Source organism: Lotus japonicus, chromosome 1 (genome assembly GCF_012489685.1).
Source record: "Lotus japonicus ecotype B-129 chromosome 1, LjGifu_v1.2".
Taxonomy (NCBI): Eukaryota; Viridiplantae; Streptophyta; class Magnoliopsida; order Fabales; family Fabaceae; genus Lotus; species Lotus japonicus.
This window is the reverse complement of record NC_080041.1, coordinates 106,127,575-106,145,147: the sequence shown is the minus strand read 5'-3', so window position 1 is coordinate 106,145,147 and position 17,573 is coordinate 106,127,575.

Below are 17,573 nucleotides of genomic sequence, written 5' to 3'. Positions count from 1 at the left end.
GTCCCAGTAGCGCTTGAAAAACACCGGTTTGAACCCATCTGGTCCAGGAGCTTTATAGGATTTCATAGACTAGAGAGCACTACGAACCTCTTCCATAGAAACAGGGGCTACAAGATCTCTACTACACTCCTCGGGAATCATAGGAAAATTGTGAACATGGTAGGAATCATGTAAGATCCCATCACCTGAACTAAACAGCTCTTTAAAAAACTCTTGAGCCTCCGTACGCAAGACTTCCTCATTCGAACACCAAGAATTATCTCGAAGACGAAGTTTATGGATTTTATTCCTCTTTCTTCTCATAACCGTTTGAGTATGGAAAAAGTTCGTATTCCGGTCACCAAACCGAACCCATTGCTCCCGGGATTTTTGAAACCAAAGAAGCTCTTCATGTCGGAGAATGTCCCTGTACACCAGTTGAAGTTTAGCCTCCAATTGAACCAAACTAGGGCGCGTATGCCAGTCCAACTCACGCTGAACTCCTTTCAAACGACCTTCTACATGTCTCTTTTTCCGGAAAATATTCCCGAAAGTGTTGCGGTTAAAGGAGGTAGAGTCAACTTGAACTCTGGCCAATTTTGCATTTATATCACCACCTGTACCTCTCCATGAATTCTGAACCACTCCACGATACTCCCTATGATCAGTCCAAGCTGCGAGAAACCGAAACGATCTTGTCCCATGGTCAAACGAAGGAGCATGGCAACGCACAAGGAGCGGATTGTGATCTGAGTACATTCTGGTCAGGAGCTCCACATAAGCTTCGGGGAAGGTGTGGCGCCATTCATGGTCAGCAGCCGCACGATCAAGCCGCTTCGAAATCTTTAAAACCCCTCTTTCCTTCCTATGCCAGGTAAACAATCCTCCTTTAGCTTGGAGATCAATCAAATCATACCTCTCTAGGGCTTCAGCAAATTGCAATGCTCTCCTCTGAAGAAAGGCACCCCCTATCCTCGGATGGGTACAAGATCTCATTAAAATCACCCACAACCATCCACGGTTTAATGAGTCTCGCACGGAGGGTAGCCATATGACTCCATAGGGCATCTCGGGAAACTGGAGATGGACTCGCATATACGGCTGAGCACGTCCAGGAAAAAGCTCCAATAGTAATATCAAAGGTAGCCATCTGAGGGAAGGAGTCCACCGGAATGATCGTTGCTTTAGAGCTCTGATGAATGAGGACCTAAATTCCCCCGCTATTTCCAGTAGCTTCAATGATGCAACCTGGGAGGAAGCCTTGCCCCTTCCAGAACCTCTGAACTCGCTGAAACCGACAGTGGGTCTCAACTAGCACAAGAACCTCAGGCTTGTGGCGCCTCACATACTCTTTTAGGGCCAGCTTTGCATTAGCACTTACAACACCCCTAAGGTTCCACACAAACATGGAAAAATATTCAAAACCTAACATAAAGAACAAATTTAAGTTAGTAACCAAAATCCAACTAATTGGATCTAGAGGAAGCACCCGGAGACAAACTTCGTTCTCGTTCGCGGCGAAATGCAGCGATATCTCTGCCCTGTTTTTCCTTACTGCTTTCATCCTTTTGTTGCATGGAGGGACCTTCATGAGGGCGCACCAGAGCATGGGTGTCCCTATGCATTTCATTGTTACCCAGGGTATCTCCTAGGCCAACGTCATCCAGATTGACTTTTGCCACAATCTTCAAGCCCTTAGGTATGGGGTTCCCTCCAAGTGAAGGTAACTCACTGATGTTGTCCCGGGCAATCCTCTTCAAAAGCTTGATATTCAAGGGATTATCCTTGATACCAGAGCCAAGGTTCTGACGTGGCCCTTCTCCATTCGCACCAAGAGACAAGTCAGAGGATTCTACGTGGGCCCCAGTGTTGGCTTTTTCCAAAACAGGGTCAGTAGTAGCCTTGACTGGAGGAGGAGGAATAATCCGTACAGAATCTGCCTTGGGATTCGTAACGGGCCTATCAACTTGCGGATTGATTACACCATCATTAGGCACAGTAACTGATGGAATCTTCCCTTGCTTTGCGGCCTTAACTTTGGCATTAACGCGCCCGGAATTCATGGTAGTTTTCCCACCAATTACGGAGTCTGCCTTAGTCGCTGGCGTTGGCCGCTGCTCCCTCCTGTTCCGCCGCTTGACAATCATCCAATCGCCGAATGGTCGATCCTCCACCTCTGGTCACTGTCTAACCGGTAGTGACTTAGAAGCCCCCACTTCCCCTCGGGGCCCTTGTGCCAACAGTGAGCAAGCATCCCTTCTATGACCAAACTTCCCACAATGGAAGCAAATCATGTTAAGCCCTTCGTATTCAACTTTATACGAAATGCCATTCATCTCAAACTTTGCCACCAACGTCTTCCGAAGGTCCACCTCGACACAAATACGAGCGAAACTCCCTCTCCTAGTATTTCCCTGAAGCAAACATCCATCTGAGTCTCGTCTTAGGGAAAGATCATCTATCTTGATCATCCTCCCCATGTGTTCTCCGACCCGCCACAGGAATTGTTTGACATAAAATTCCACTGGATATTCCGGGATGCACACCCATACGACCACTTTGCCCAACTCTCCAGCCTTTGGAATGAACTCAGGTTTCCATTGTTGCACCAACAAGCAGTGACCCAGGATAGCCCAAGGTCCCCCATCAAAAGCATGCTGATAATCATCCATATTGGAAAACCTGACAACAAAGTAGCCATGGGCAAGATCAATCACTTCCATGTGGCCTGAGGGCTGCCACAGACTCACCAGTCGTGCTCTCAAGAAACCCAGACCTAAGGATTTGCCCAGCAGTTTGACAATTACAGCCAACTTCCAAGGTCGATGTGCTTCGCGCAGTTCTTTTTTAGTAACCTTGATCATGGGACAAAGCGGATCAACCTCCTTCTCCTCCATCGAGGTTTCCTCTTCCTCATCCTCATCACTCCCTTCCTCTATATCGTAACCAGCATAGTTAAGAGGCTCAACTTCCTCCTCCTGGCCACCACTCCTACCATTCACACCGGTGCAGATATCTCGATAAGAAACAGCTTTCCTCGCCAGAGGGACGTCCGTCTCTCCCTGTTTCGCCTTGAAAGTACTCCGCCGACCTCCTCCGGTGACAAGCCGTCCACTCTGCCGCCAGGGCCACAAGAAACCCTAGCAGAGCTAGTCATGCTTTTATTATAAAAATGCACTGCAATTCATAAATAAATTCTCTTTTGCTTTACAAAACAATATCAAATTAAAATGAAAAGAGGGAAATTAAACCGAAAAAAATATAAAGGAACGGTAATTAAATAAAATAAGTCACCTGAGGTTATATGGTATTCCCTAGCGTGGGTTCTCCTTCCTTGCAGCTGCTTTTCTCTACTTGGTTTTTCTTTTGGTCTTCGGGTGGTGTTCCTTTCCTCTTCCTGCGTGCTTTTGTTGTTGTTTTGGGTGAGCTTTTCTTGACTATATATAATATATATAATTCTTGAATTTTCTAAAATATTATCAATAATTATGTTCATTATTATTTTAGTTAAAAAATCAAAATGCACCAATTTATTTTTAATATTTTAATAATTAAAAATTTATATAAAATTTCGGATTTGGCATATGGGCAATTTATTAATTTTTAGGACATTTATATTGAAAAAGTAAATGTTAAAACATTATTTTTCCAATTTTTTTTTTATTGAGTTCTCAAAAATGATTTTTTACCAAAAAGTAATTAACATACAAGAAATTTATAGAATAAATTAATTTTTTTATTGAGAATACATTTAAATCTATATAATAAATGTTGACCATAAAAGATACAAAGTAAACGGTTATAAAACTAAGGTAATTTAAAATTTAAATAAATTCAAATTTTATACATAAGAATTCATTATTAATTTCCAAAAATCTTTTTTTTTTCGAAACTAAAAATCAAATTTACTAATCAGTTATAAAATGGTATCAAGAATAGAAAATTATTAGTTAATATTTTTATTTTATCATGAATTTAATTATTATTTAATGTTTTTTATGATAAAAAAATTCAAGTTAGAAGAATAATACGTGTAAATCATAATTTTTTTGAAATCATGGATTTAATTTTGAAATCTATTTGTAGACTTTTTTCAAATGCTTAAATAATACGTGTAAATCATAATTTTTTTACTTAACTTTTAGTATATGAAAAATTCATTTTTATGTAAATTTATATTAATTTTTTTATGCTCAAACAATATTTTTACAAAAAAAATAAACTTTAAAGAATAATTTTAGGATAAATTAATTGTTTTATTGGTAATCCATTTAACGATTATCCATTTAAATTTATAACAAACCTTTCATTACAAATTAAAAAATCTATAAAAGAAAAGGTTATAAATTTTTGTAATTCAAATTTTAAAAAGTTCACATTTTCTTTTGGTAAGTACATTTGATACATATTATAATGAAATTTATGTCTTCTTTCAAAGTAAACAATTAATACATTTGAATTCATTATAAATTTAAATTTAACAATAAGGTTATAAAATGATATCTTCTAGAGAGAATTCTTTAGACAATAATTACACGTAATTAATAGGCCATTTAAATCCGCAGTTTTTTTTTTAATAAGCCATATAATATATAAATATTGAAATGAAGTACAAGGGGTACTTCAACCCAATACAATAGGTATGAAAAAATAAAACAACTAAGTTACATCAAGCATATTGTGTAATCAGCCTCTCCAACCCGTACCATACATGATACCCACAGGCCAAGCACCCAGCACCAATCCCCTGCCAAATTCCAAGGTGTATGGAAAAAGAAAACGTGAAGTCTATGAAGAATACATCAGCAAATGCCCACCGACAGCAAATTCCAATACAGAACAAGTACCAAAAGAACCATCATCAAGTCCAGCTAGGACATCTTCACAGAACTGATTTCAAACACAACACTGGATTGGAACACCACTCAAAGAAGGAATGATGAAACCCCCGCGCTCTTGACGAAAGCCATCGCCAGGACCTCACCTGAATTTGCTCAAAAACGTGCTCTACATGAAATTGCTCATTCCTGAAAATTAAATTGTTCCTTGCAGCCCAAAGAGACCAAACCGCTGCCATCCAAATTGATCTCAGTCCATCATTCTGACTTGGTTTCAACGATGGTATCTCATATTGCATTAAGTGAGCCTCTGTTTCCATTGGTAATGCTGTGGCCACACCCAGCCAAAAGCTACATTGGTTCCATACCTGTGATGTTACAGTGCAAGTGAAAAACAAATGGTTAGTAGTTTCTTCTTCGCCATTACAAATTGAGCACCTCGCATCTGCAACATCTGTTAAAATATTCCTTCTCCGTAGATTTGCCTTTGATTGAACTCTGTCATGTACCAACCTCCACACGAACGCAGCAACATTAGAGGGGGCAATTCCTGACCATACCCGATCAAAAATTAGGGGCTCTTCTCCTACAACTGAATCCAACAGTGCAGAATACGCAGAACGAACAGTATATCTACCATCAGACTCATGTTTCCATCGCCAAGCATCCCTAGCATCCAGCTTCAAACTAACTGGCCTCAAGACATGCTTCAAGCTCTCTAGCAGCCCTTCCTCCCGAGCACTTAACTCCCTTCTCCACCTGAACCTCCACACCCAGCTCCCATTATGCCACAGCCCCATGTCCTTAACCCTGCAATTCTTCTGCATAGAGAGGAAAAACAATTTGATGTATTGAAACTTCAATGGACCATTCCCAATCCATTTATCCTTCCAAAACAAACATAAATCACCTTCCCCAATAGACCATTGCACACCCTCATCAAACCAACACGTCTCATCATCCCCATAGCACATAGACCACACATCCCTCCACCAAGCAGAGGCATTCGATGGACAGCCCCAAACCCCCCCACGCTGGCGGTCCTCATACTTTGCCCGAATTATCCTACACCAAGTGCTTTCACGATCATGAAACAGTCTCCATTTCCACTTTCCCAACATAGCAACGTTGAACTTCTCAAGGTCTTTCAATCCCAATCCCCCAAATTCCTTAGGCCAACACATCCTCTCCCAACTCACCCAAGACACTTTATTTCCACCCTCCACCCCTCCCCACAGAAACTTCCTCATAATTCCCTTTAGGACCTTTGCAACACCTCTTGGAATTCGGTAGAATGATAAAAAGAATAGAGGAAGTGCAGACAAAACACTTTTGATTAGACATATACGTCCACCGAAAGACAAATATTTCCTATTCCACAAAGAGAGTTTCTTCCTGACCTTAGACACAACAGGATTCCAGAACTCCTTCAGTCTCGGGTTCCCACTAATAGGCAAGCCTAGGTAGGAAAATGGGAACAACATCTCTTTACAATTCAAAAAGGCCACAAAGCTTCTCATGATTTCACTCCCTACTGCAATACCCCCACAACAACTCTTCTTAAAGTTAATCTTTAACCCTGAAGCTAGTTCAAAACAGCGCAGCACACACTTCCACGTAGTAATAGTCTCCAAGGTAGCCTCTCCAAATAGGAGAGTATCATCAGCCTCTCCAAAGAGTATCATCTTTAACCCTGAAGCTAGTTCAAAACAGCGCAGCACACACTTCCACGCACTTCAGCCGCTTCGCCAATAATTTTGCAACAATCTTGTACATACAGCCAATGAGTGAAATGGGCCGGAACTCATTTAATCCATTAGGAGACTCTATCTTCGGAATTAAGGTGATGAATGACGCATTACAACCCTTTGGCCAAGTACCAAACTGATGAAATTCAGCCACCATCTTCTGAATATCTGCCTTAACTATATCCCAGAATGATTTGATGAAACGAAAATTATAACCGTCAGGTCCAGGGCTTTTATCACTAGCACACTCCCACACCGCCTCCTTAATCTCAGCTATATCGAATTCAGAACAAAGGTACGCATTATCCGCATCTGAAACTGACCTGAATGGTACGCCATCCAGTTGGGGACTCCTACCTTGCTGTCTTTGAAATTTCTCCTGAAAAAACTCCATAGCCTCCCGTTTTATCATGACTGGATCCTCAACCCAGCTACCTCCAATATGCAGTCCTCCAATGCAATTGATTCGCCTCCTCCAATTCACAAGCGAATGAAAGTATTTTGTATTCGAGTCCCCATCCTTAATCCAACGAGACCTGGATTTTTGGAGGAGAATGGACTCATGCATTTTAGAGATTTTCCAATATTCAGCCAGCAATGATTGTCTAAGCCTTACATCCTCCACATTTAGATCCTCATCATCGGCTTTCAAATCAAGCTCATTAAAGGACTGAATTAGCTCCTTTCTCTTCTCATGGACATTACCGAACACCTCCTTATTCCAAACTTTGAGATGGCCTTTTAGAGCTTTTAGTTTTTCTTTCAATACAAACGCTGCCTGACCTTGGACATGTAGCTCACTCCATTTTTCAGTGACAAATTCTTTGAACTTAGGATGCTCCAGCCAGCAATTTAGCACCTTAAATGGCTTTGCGCCCCAATCCTGACATATGTTTCTCAGCACCAAAGGGCAATGATCAGACACCTCTCTGTTAAGAACCAGTTGCGAGCTATTTGGCCACATATCAAGCCATTCTTGAGTTACCAAGAACCGATCCAGTCGGCTCATAGATGTCCCATTTGGCCTGTACCACGTATACTTTCTCCCATGCATCGGAATATCAGTCAACTCCATTCTTTCAATAAATTCATTAAAGGCATCAATTTCTCTTGTCCCATGAACCACTTTTGTCGCTCTTCCTCTCCGTTCCCCCGCACTTCTAATTGCATTAAAGTCTCCTGCGACACACCATGCAACGATATTGCTACCCTCCTTCCACTCATACAACGCTTGCCACAACCCCCTCTTGCCCTCCATTGTACATGGGGAATAAATATTTACAATAACACATGGTAAATTTTGATTCTCCCACATACCCACCAGACCTATAAAACCTTGACCTGAATAATCCTCAGTGACCTGGAAAACTCCTATTCTCCATACACAAAGGAGGCCTCCACCCCTATTCACAGTTGGAACAACCTTCCATTCACAATTTGCATCGCCCCACAACGCCCCTGCCAACCTTGAATCTACCACCTCTAACTTAGTTTCCTGTATAAGAATCATATCTGCCTGCTCCTTGCACACCATCTCCTTTATTGAACGCCATTTTACCCTACTGGCAATTCCCCTTGCATTGAAACTGATGATCTTCATTGATCACAGTTAGAAGCCCCATTTGTTGCTGGTTGCACAATCCCTTTCAAGGCATTATTATCCCTCTTCTCTAGTTCAATCAACTTCTCTATCATTTGAATATCAGGACCAGCGAAAGTCGCCCCAAGCTCCTTTCCCAGCATCCATATGTTGTTGGCCTCTTCCTTTAGGTTCTGTACCCAGTCAGTTCTGTTTCCATTTGCCACGCCAGGGACCAGAATCGGATTGCTCAGAGAGTAAAGTTGTTGTCTTACCTTTTTCCTCACCACAGCAGCAAGATTAGAGTGGGCCGGGTTCTGGGAGGTAGATACATGGCTCTCAGATGATATTGCCTGCACACTGGGATCCTTCCAATTCAAGGAGTGTTCCACCGCATCATGCTTCACATGCCCCCCCAATCTATTGCAATTAGAACCCTCAGCCACCATAGGAGCAGCACCTCTGGCATGGGTCTCATCATCCCGGCGATACCGTCGAAGTGCCATATCTGGAGCCGTGTTTGATGTTAAATTTAGATTCCCCGGTTTGTGGTCCACAATATGCTCTTCCTCTTGTCTTATGGGTCTATGATTGTGTAATTGTGAAGAGTGTAGGCTTATTGCCTTTTTGTCTGAGCCACCCAAACCCAGTGCTTCCCCAAGGCCTTTAAGCCCCTCGAGTGGGCTTGTATTGTGCTGGCCCAATTTGTCCCCCAAATTCTGAGTTAAATGACTTGTTGTAATCCTATTTTTAAATAACCTTCCATCGTGGCCTGTTTCTTTACCAGGAGTTATGTCAGTTGTGGTGGCCCCCACACATTCCTTCTTCTCATTCTCAATTGCCAATGATTCCTCAATGATTGGCATTGAAACCTCGTTCCTGAGCAACGTATTTGCATGAATTTCGCCGCTACCGTTTGACTTGTTCGACACTCCTAAATGCTGCATTAAATTCCCATTTGAATTGGTAGGCGTTTCTTCTACCACGTTAATGTCATTTGGGTTATGTCTACTGAACGGCGGTGAGGCTGGCTCGTCGCCGTTGACATCATCCCGCCACCCAAACCCGATTTTCGACGACTCATATCCCTCCGATGACAGTGCATCCGCGCCCCACCATCTTCCTGACATGTCACCTCCTAACTCCTCCATCATCCTCACCCCATACACAAAATTATTGATTCGTATTTTCCTGAACAGTGCAATTGGGTCCAACACTGTCGTCCTAATCTGGAATCTGGCATAGTCCAGCTTTTCAAACTCCTCTGTTCTTCTATCAACAGCAATCAGTTCCCCCACTGGTGTACCAATGTGAGAAAAACATGTTCTGCTCCAGAGATTCAGCGCAAGGCCATAACAGCGTACCCATGTGATTCTATAGCCAGGTACAATGGTGTGGTTCCACCAGTACAGAGATTCAAAGATTTCATCAATCCAATCCTTGTCACCCTGCAGCACCTCCACCAAATTCTCATCACCACTCCCTGAGAGAAGCATCATACTATCTCCCATGTGTCTTACCTTGACAGACAAAAAGCCACGGAGAACAAAGGAGTCTTGTAATGAATCAATCAGAGTTGGATCCCGCAAAGTGCCCACCAAGCTCTTGCGTAACCAGGCGTTACCAGATTCGCTTTCACTGCCACTAGGTACTGTCCAGTCCTCTATATTGTTCCCATCCGTCACGCCCACATTGTCTCTTCGAACTTCTCTCCATCCTTGCTTCTCTCTTTTCATCCTTCGAGCCTCCCGATAGTCAGGTGCCTCTTTTACCACCTGCGCATATGATTTCCTGCTTCCCTCTTGCCTCCTCACAGTCGGTTTGACGAACGGAGCTTGATTCCCTGACTGGAACGCCACTGGTTTTCGAGTGAGCATTCTTTCCTGGCTTGATGTTTCCACCGATCGTTTTGCTGGAAATCGTGGACGATTAACCTGAACTCTCATGTTTCCTATCAGAATGGTGGTCATTTCATGTTCTAGTCTTGCTGGATCCCTTTCATCCAAAAATCTCACGAAACCAAACCTCCTGCCTCCTTTGTCCCTCTTGCTTGGGATAAAAACCTCCCACACCCTACCATACCTCTGGAAAACTCCCCACATCTCCTTTTCCCCAAAGTTTTCAGGGAAATGAGTGAAGTAAAAAGAAGTGATTCGTCCATTGTGGGCAACTCGATTCTTCTCCTCCCACCGGTGGCCAGTCACAGCACCGGACTGATTCCTCCTTCCAATCTCTGACCGCTCGAACCTCCGAGACCGCCTGACTTCCACCCATTCACTCTCCTGTCTCTCTCTCATCACTCTCCTGTCTAACTAATTTTTTACTTGATATTTAAATCCGCAGTAGCAAACCAATTTGCTTGATTTGACTCAAAAAAAATAGGCCATTTAAAACCCAATTATAAATTCATAATTAGTAGTATTTTCAATGTAATTTGAGTGTTGTTTTTTTTTGTTACAAGGAGGGCTAAGCCAAAAAACGAAAGGAAACTATACTAAGATAGAGCGAGGGAAAGTGACTCTCATCCGATCAAACAACAAGAGGTTCAAGCAACTAGGAGGAGGAGACTAAAAGCAGTGCAGCCCCAAACCCAAGCCATGAGAAGCATTTGCAAGGCAATCAACAACTTGGTTCGCCTCACGCCGGACATGAACACAGACGACATCCCAATCTCTAGCCGAACAAACACGAATCCGGTTCACAAGGGACGCATATGGATGAAGAATTGCACACCCCTCATTTACCAAAGTGACAGCAACTAGGGAGTCACTCTCAACCACAATCCTACGCAAACCTCTTTCCCAGGCAAGCGTAACCATGGTAAACATAGCCCAGAGTTCTGCCCATAAGACGTTCGAAGAGCCCAGATTACGGCTGAACCCAAACAACCAGTTACCCTGGTGATCGCGACAAACTCCTCACATAGCCCAGAGTGTTGTTTTTTTTTAACATATTATGAGTGTCGTTAATTCTTTTTTTTATTCATTGGAAAACGTTGTTAATTCTGATGAAATTTCGTCCAAGACTATAAAAATTATTGAAATAATCTTCATTTAATTTAAATAACATATATTAATTAAAATAATATATATGTAAATTAGAGATTGAGTGAGTGTAAAATGACCTAGATGAGGTTGTATTTTATAGGTGTTATCATGATTGTGCAGAAAAGGAAAACTTACTGGCGTTTTAGCTAAGAGCCAACGCAAAAGGTGATTTCACGTGTAAGAACGAGTTATAATTTGATACGTCAAGTTTTGCGTGGATTTAATTAGAATGATTGGACAAATTTGACACGTCGGCTTCAATGTGGAGTTCTAAGGGAAATCTCCAAAGGCACACTTAATTAAGAGATGAAAAAACAATAAAAAAGAAATACACAGAAAAGGAAATGAGTTGATGTTAACTAAAATGGAAACAATAAGAAGAAGAAATAAAAGTAGTAATTAGGGATAGAGGTTCTGCTGCTACAACAACAAGTTGTTGTTTCAGTTTTAAGGGGTAAGTAAGGTCAATTTGAATGGGGAAGATTTTATACGATACCAATTGGATTTCCTTGAATTTGATCCTTAATTTGAGTTTCGATGGAGTTTCTGTTTCTCTTTTTCTATGTTCTGTAATTTAGATTGATGTGTAGCTTCCCTGTCAAGCTTTCTAAAAAAAAAATGTGTGTGTATAAATATATATATTAATATTAGTATAGTATATAGATATAGATATATGCATATAATATTTTTACCCAATTGCTCATTTTTAGGCAATATATAAATTTTATTATTATAAAGTTATTTTATAATTATTCTATAATGATTAATTTTAAAAATATATTTTAGTTAGAAATGAATAATATTTTTACGTGTTACTATATTACGCGTGAATCATAAATTTTTTGTTGACTTTTAAAATTAATCTTTACATGACTAATAATTGAACTTTATTTATATTTAAAAAATGAGGCAAATTGATTTTTTTTTAAATTAACCATTCATTATATTTTTTTATTTTAATATAATACATTTAAATAAAACTCATTTAATTTCATAATATAACCATTCATTATAAAATCTAAAGCAAATTTTATTAATTAATTTTTTTTGGTTACAGGAGGAAGAAATTTCATTCAAATTTGAAATAAATGCAAATTTAATACATAAGTATTCAATACTAAATTAAAAAATTATTTAATTAAAATTAACTTATACTTCGCATTTTTTTGAAAGTATACTTAGCATTGATGTTAGTATTAATGAAATCTTAATGAAGAGTTCATTATTAATTAGTTGTTGGTGATGAATTGATGGAGAAACAGTAATGAGTGTATTGAATATGAACTAATTTTTCTATATAATAATTTATAAAGTATCAGTTATTTTTAAGAGTTTTTTTATTTTTTAAAAATGATATATATTATTTTAAATAATATATCCACTACAAAAAAAATTAGTTTTTAGTGGCACATTTGTTTTAGCATCTTATTTAACTGTAGTTGCTGTTTGGGACTTGAGAAATTTTATGTGGGTTTTCCCCCTTTTTTGATTCAAAAAAAACTTAATAATTCAGTGATCTTTTCATCGGTAAAAAATTAATGTTTGGTCTGAAACTTAAATGACACTGCTGTAACTAGATTTATGTGTGCAATTAATGGAAGAACTTCATGTTTTATAAAGCATTGTACTTCCAATTTTGTTGAACCCTTTAACTCTGATTTGTACGTGAATCTATTTTCATCTTAATTTTGATTTCATTTTAGATAATTCATACTTTCAGATTATTATATTGACTTATGGTTTATTAGTTTCAGCTACTGATTAGAAATTTGACAAATGTCTACCCTTTTCATTGCAGAGTCAATTGATGACAATATAGATACAATGAAGAAATGTCTAAAAATAATTGAGTCTTTAAATCCTTATGTACTCAAATTCAAATGTCCAATGAACCATATATTTCCTTTCATGTTCATGCCCATTTGTTAGTTAGATTGAACCTTGTGACATCTTGAGGCATACTCAGAATTTAGTAAAGATGTTGCATATTTGAGATATGTAAAAACAGTGAATTGTAATTTTTTTTGAGTGACTGAACCACCTTTGTAGAGTGGTCTTGCAATTACTTGTAGCATTATCATGCTCATGCTTTTTAATATTCATTATGTTCATTTTTATCCTATTCTCTCTTTGCTTAATTTGGTGTTATTTTAATCCCTAATCACCAACATATTAGAGATTTTAAGAATTCATTTAAATTGATTCACAAATAAAAAAATAAAAAATAAAAAATTCACTTGGATGGGTCAAAACCTGAATTATGCATTTTGTGGCACTTAAAGGATGTCAGTACAGTTCGAGCCTAATTCAATGGTTGGTGCATTTCGTGGCATTTAAAAGATGCCAATACCAGTTGTGGCATACAAAACCGACATTTAAGCAAAAAATGCCACAAAACAGTTGTGGCACCTGCAATAGAGGCACTTAAAGGTGAATGCCACTAATAACACTTGGGGCATTTAATAAATGTCACAACTTAACAATATCAATGCCACTAAAAATACATTTTTTTTGTAGTGATACTAGTGTTTTTTTACCCGCGCGTTGCACGAGGAATATGTTTGTTATATTCTATACGTCAATCAATACATTGATTATTAAAAGGCGTAAATCCACTTTTGGACCCCCAAGTTTATATTTTTTACGATTGTTGACCCTGATCTTAATTTTCTACGCATGGAGACCCTAATCTTTCAAAATGTTGCACCGCTTACCCTTCCGTCCAAATCCGTAAAAAACTTGACGGAACCCACTTATCTGGCCTTCCGACGGAAGGGTAAACAGTGCAAAGTTTTGAAAGATTAGGGTCTTCATTCAAACTAAAAATAAGATCAGGGTCAACAATCGCAAAAAATGTAAACTTGAGGGTCCAAAAGTGCATTTAAGTCATTTTTTTAAATCACCCTTTTATCCACGTGGAAGACCATATTAGCGTGTCCGTCAAGTTTTTGACGGATTTAGACGGAAGGGTAAACTGTGCAGCGTTTTGAAAGAATATGGTTCCAATTCGTAGAAAAAAAAGATAAGGGTTAACAATCGCAAAAAGTTAAAACATGAGGGTCCAAAAGTGCATTTAAGCCTTATTAAAAATATATTAAACAACAGATGAAATAGAAGAGCCTGAAATGCTAAGCAAAGTGGACAAAAAGACTTTTCTTGTAAGCTTGATCTAGATCAACATGAACTCGTTTCACATTCTTCTTGGACATGAAGACAATAGCACAAATCATAGATTTAAGAAATCACCAATAAAGCAGAGCATGTTGCCTAGTTTACCAGGAGAAGAACAAAAGGATTTTGATGGCTTGATCGCTATAATTTATTGGAAGCAAAGCATACATTAAAAATTATAACTAAGGAAGATAGTTGTTTTAATATGATCGAACAAATACTATGATAAGAAGTAGATGAAGATTCATGCCTAAAATGTAAAGATGTATATGTTTTACTGAGTTAGATTATCACCAACAATTCCAATTTGCAGAAAAAGTGGAAAACGGTGAGCCAACATCTGCAAGTCATTCCAGCTCTCCAAACTGCAGAGAGTCCTTATGGAAAAAAAATAGTCATAAACATTAAAAGGTGCTTGAGACACAACATAATCAAGTAACTAATTAAAAGAATGGATACCAAATAATCACTAAAAGAAGTCATCAACCAATAACTCATATTATAGCTTAAAAACTATTCATTCACATCTCTGTTCAACAACATTTGAAGGCTTGCCTCGTTTTTGCCCATAGGAATACCTCACCGACACCCCGACACTTGTGAATCACCTTTAGGGTGACACACGTGTGCACTGCTGCTGCAATCAAAAGAATTATGTGATGCTGATAGAAAAATAATCAAAGGAAAATGATTGAAATTTGAAGCATATGGAGTCATACCTTAATTTGAAGCATATGGAGTGATCCACTTCGGAAGAGCCCCAGATCCCCTTAGATCCATCTCCTTCATGCTGACCACCTCCTTAATTTGAACTTCGACCACTGTCGCAAACGCAAAGGTTTAGCCTCCTCCTTCGAACCCTCTCTATTTCTCCCTATCTTCCCAGCCAATAGAAGGGCTTCTGTTGTATGCGTATTCCGTTGGAGGAAGATGATTCTTTAGGAATATGGTACACCAAAAAGGTAAAATATTGTATGGATTTTAATTTTTTTTATCATATTCTGGAAATTATTTAAATTAAAAGAAAATCATTACAATATTTTTTTTAAAACACTTTTTTTTTGGAACAGCCAAACATGTATTAAAAATAAGATGTGAGGAGGGCAGAGCCCAGTACAAGGAAATAGCAAAGAAAGCAAGAAACAAAACAAAAGCAAGGGACAAAACCAAATAAGCTAAAACAAAAAAGGAAAGAAGAAGAAACAGAGCAGCACGAAGACAAACAATCAAGGGGACATAACGTGAACCAGCCTCTAAACCAGTAACCCTCCAAGTGTCTCATGCTTTCATGCTCAGTAACATAACACGTAAAGAAAGAGAATAGCTCGCCTTCTGCAGGGTTAGTCACATTACAAATCCACAAGGGAGTAGCACGGGACACCCCTTCCTTGGCAAGATTATCCGCCTGGTCATTTGCTTCACGAAAAACATGATGAACACCAAGACAGTTGACTTGAACCAGGAGAAAATCAATTTGATTTAACTCATTTAATAGAGCCCAAGGTCTGTTGGTTTTGGAGTTAACCCAACCTACTGCCAAAGTAGAATCACTTTCAATGGTGATATTGCTCAAAAGGAATTGGTGACAGAATAGGAGAGCCATCAAGATAGCCTTGACCTCGGCTTCAAAAGCCCAGCCATCACTAATCTTCTTGGAGAACATACCCAGCGTTGCTTGGTTAGCATCACGGACAATGCCGCCAACATCGCAAGGCCCCGGTTCTCCATGGACGAGCCATCTACGTTAAATTTGAGAACACCTGATTGAGGGGGAACCCAAGAAGCTAAGCGAGGCCCGGGAAGTTGCCTCTTAATCTTTATATTGCAGAAGTTAATTAGCAACTGTGTGATCTCATATGGGCAGTCAGGCCATGCCACTTTAACCCACCAAGAAGCCCTCAATAGGTGCATGTCCCACACCTCTTGGGTAGAAAAACTCTTATCTTTGAATAAAGCATCCTTCCTTCCTAGCCAGAGGGACCAAACTATAGCAGCAGGAATTATATTCCATAGTAGCTTATCGGTGCCCACAACTAAGGAGTCCCATTCCCCAAGCAACGAGGAAAGGGATCCAGAAATGGCCCAATTGGTTCCTTCTCTGGACAAAATTGCATTCCACAAAGGCCAGACTTTTGGACAATGAAGGAAGAGATGAGAGACAGTTTCAGGGGCTGCCCCGCATAGAGGACAGAGGTTACTTACCACCACATTGCGTTTCAGAAGATTGTCCCTGGTTGCTATCTTGTTGTTGGAGGCTTGCCACAGCAAAAGATTCACCTTAGGTGGAATGACTTTCTGGACTTGGTTAGTAATATGTAAAACTGATGTACTAAATACCTTCCTTTCGGCCCACTTGCATAAGGATTTTACTGAAAATCTCCCTGAGTTCTCCAGGCACCATATCAGTGAATCAGGGGCATTTAGAGCAGGGAATACAGAATTGATGGACTGTTGGAAATCCGAATGAATTGCTTGCTCCCAGACAAAGAGAGGCCTCCTGAAACTAAGAGTCCAGAACCATTTTCCATTGAAAAAAGCACCAACATCTGCAATCTTAGCTGTTTTATCGCTTGAGATTGCAAAAATCCTAGGGAAAAGGCATTGAAGTGGAGCGCAGCCAATCCATGGATCCGACCAAAAAGAAATGAGTTTCCCATTTCCCACCTTGCACCTCATGCCTTCTTTAATCCCTCTTGATAACATACAATCTTCAAGGGCAATGTTAATTATATAAGACATAACCGGGGACCATTTCACATTCTGAGCAAAGGCAGAGTGCAGAAAAAGGCAGTCCTCCTTCAGGGAGTACTTATGAATGAGGATCTTCCTCCATAAGCTCTCCCTTTCAGCCCCAAACCTCCAAACCCATTTAAGTAGCATGGCACGGTTTTTCCACCCAATGAAACCGAGCCCAAGGCCCCCGGATTCCTTTGGTTGGCACACTTGCAGCCAAGGTATCCAGGTTATCTTTCTCCCACCCGCGCCATTACCCCATAAGAAGCTCCTGAATTCTTTCTCAATTGCTCCCACAATCCCAACGGGGGCACGGAAGATGGACATCGTAAAAAGGGGAATGGAGAACAGCGCTGATTTCAGGAGTACAAGCCTCCCGCTAAGAGAGGTAAATTTTGAATTCCATGAGCCCTTTTTCCTCCTCAACTTGTCGAGCATTGGTTCCCAACAAGTTTTTCTCTTTGGGTTCCCACCGAGA